This window comes from Girardinichthys multiradiatus, chromosome 5, assembly GCF_021462225.1.
Source record: "Girardinichthys multiradiatus isolate DD_20200921_A chromosome 5, DD_fGirMul_XY1, whole genome shotgun sequence".
NCBI lineage: Eukaryota > Metazoa > Chordata > Actinopteri > Cyprinodontiformes > Goodeidae > Girardinichthys > Girardinichthys multiradiatus.
This window is the reverse complement of record NC_061798.1, coordinates 17,853,073-17,856,093: the sequence shown is the minus strand read 5'-3', so window position 1 is coordinate 17,856,093 and position 3,021 is coordinate 17,853,073.

The following is a 3,021-nucleotide window of genomic DNA, read 5'->3' as shown; positions in this document are numbered from 1 at the left end:
CTGTGGAGACTCACAATATGAATCACAAAATACAATTAGAGAAGTTACACAACAGATGTTTATTAGTTTGGCACTCAGACCCCAGAGGAAGACATGAATGCTGAGAATGACATAACTTGAATGAACGTCTTAGAGTTAGAATTAAAATTGTCTTCCCCCCGGATCTGGTACTGGTGATAGAGAGGAGGCCCGATGGTAATGGAACTGAGAATCCGATGGAGGCGTTGGGGTGGAGGATGGTCGAAGTTCGGCTGACAGCTGGGAGATCCATGAATGGGAGACTTTAAATGCAGAGCCTTGAAGGATCATTGGCTGAGGATTACTGCAGATTTGATGCTGATTAGTTGGCGCGGAGATGCACAGAGAAACCATTGGATGAAGCTGGAGGAGTAGGTGAGTCTCCAAGATTGAATTTTGGTCATTACTCCATTTCAATCCTGTAGAGACTCACAATAAGAAACACAAAATGCGATTAGAGAAGTTACACAATGGATGTTTATTTGTTTGCCGCTCAGACCCCAGAGGAAGACATGAATGCTGATAATGCATGAACTTGATGAACGTCTTAGAATTAGAATTACAATTGTCTTCCGCCAAAAGGCCGAGGCCAAATCGAGGCTAAAATGTGATCGAATGGTTAAAAGTTAACAGCAGGAGTGGAAAAGTAAAATCCCGGAAATACCGGGCTATGAAGGAGATATAGAATGATGAGCAAGAGAAACAAGTTAGATAAAGTAAGAATGGAAAATGAGCCATGTAGGCATGTATGTAAAGAGCCATGAAGGCATGGAAATGATGAATGGATGCACGTGAGTCAGTCTACGTAGACATAAGAATGGAACATGAGCCACGTAGGCATGTGTAGCCACGAAGGCATGAAAATGATGAATGGATGCACGTGAGTGAGCCTGCGTAGGCATAAAAATGGAACGTGAGCCACGTAGGCATGTATGTAATGAGCCACAAAGGCATGAAAATTATGAATGGATGCATGTGAGTGAGCCTGCGTAGGCATGAGAATGGAACATCAGCCCCGTAGGTGATTAAGAGAGTGCCCCAAAAATAAATAAAAGAAACATGAAAATGATGAATGAATGATGGAGAGTGCGCCTTCGTAGGCTTTCTCTTGCGTAGGCTTGCATGTGGTGAGGGCTTCGAAGCATGCAGTGGTGCGTGAGCATGCGAAACGTGCAAAAGATGAGTGGGCTGCATGAAATGAATAAGACCATTCCCGGAGGTTGTACCTGCTTGGGAGGAGAATGAAGAGATGACGAGGAGGTAAGAGAATGAATGAAAGGGGCTGAAGATGCTGACAAAAACCTCAGAAAACAGATAGTGAATGAGATAAATCAAAACTGAGATGATAAAAATGATTCAATAGGCCATCCATCACCAGTTATTGAATGAAGCCTTACCTAGGAACCAAGTGACCTTTGAGCGGCCAAAACTGAATTGAGGTCTGGACGAACATATGAAGCAAAAGATGAAGAAGACCAGCGGCCACGTTTTTGAAGGGAAGCTGAAGAGACTCCTTGAATGGCTGCAGTGGTGGCTGCCCCTATTCTGAATGAATGGCCCGAAAACTGACCGGGGGGCAGGTTACATAGGAGTAAGGTTTGTCTAAAATATTTAAGGAACCAGGAGGCAGACATGGAGGCCCCTTCAGGAGTTGGAAAAAGGGGTGTGAGAGGTGAGCCAAGTTTGACGTTTTGTAGCGAACTTAAACATGGCTTTAAAGGGACAAAAAGGGTTATCGAGGCAGGCGATAGAAATGAAGCAAGGGCCTTTCCTTTTGGTGTGTTTAAGATAAAGTTTATAGTGATCTGGAAAGAACATGCGGTCGGAAAATGTTATGTCTCTATTCGGATTGAAAGAGTTAGTAGGGGAAGTGAATTCACCTAATCTAAGGAAGCCGTAAAAAGCCAAGAGAAATGCACTAGAAAGGAGGGATTTTAAATAGGAAGAAAACTAGAAGAAAGGGCTGTGATAAGAATTTTTAAAAGCGGAAGTGTAACTGGTCTCCGAGAGTCAGAGTGAGGAGCGCTATGTTTAGCAATACCTTTAAAACAGAGTTTGATAAGATGATTTGAAAAAAGACTCAAGGTGGGTTCGGGGGAATATTGTTTTGACAAGAAATTGATACGGGCCACTAAGCTCCCAATGTAGGGGAGTTTATAATGCCGATAATGAAAACAGAAGGTTATAAAGGCTAGAACGGTTTGAATAAGAACTGGCAATAGGGGAGTGTTATGAGCAAGACAGAATTTAGTAAAGGTTTGCGAAGCAAAGGAATAAGATCTAAAAGTGGAGGGAGCTAAACCTGATTTGCAATAATAGCCTGCTGATAGGAGAAGAGAATGAAGGAATGGGTTTAATCCAGCTTTAGATCTTCGTAGGGAGGAATCGGAGTGGGCTGAATGTCAGCTGATGGGCAGAGATTGTGGAAAACCTGAAATTTAGAACGAGAAAGAGCATCAGCGACTGAGTTATAGTATCCTGGAACATGTTGGGCATAGATGAATGAAGTTATGAATGACAAACAGCCAAGTAATGCGACGGAGATAGGGCATGATGGCTTTAGAGGTAGAACTGCCTTTATTTATTGCTTCGAACATGGCTGCATTATCACAGAGCGCAACAATGTGTTTCCTTTTCCAGGGATGACCCCAGACGCAGCAGGCTATGGAAATGGGAATGATTTTGTAAAACGCAGATGATTCTGATTGAGGAAAGGAGGGAGGCCAAACTCCTGCAAACCATTTTCCTTGAAAGAAGCCACTGAAACCCACAGACGGGGCTGCGTCTGTGAAAAACGAAACGGCCTATTGAATAATGTCGTCATAAAAGAAAGAGATTCCATTCCAGTTCTGAAGGAGACTGGACCAGAAAGCTAAATCTGAACAACAGCCTTGGTCTAAAACAAGGGTTCTAGCAAAGAAGGTACGGACGTGGCAAGATCCAGCAGACGTGAGATGAAAGAGCGGCCTTGAGGGATAATGGGCATTGCGAAGTTAAGGTGAC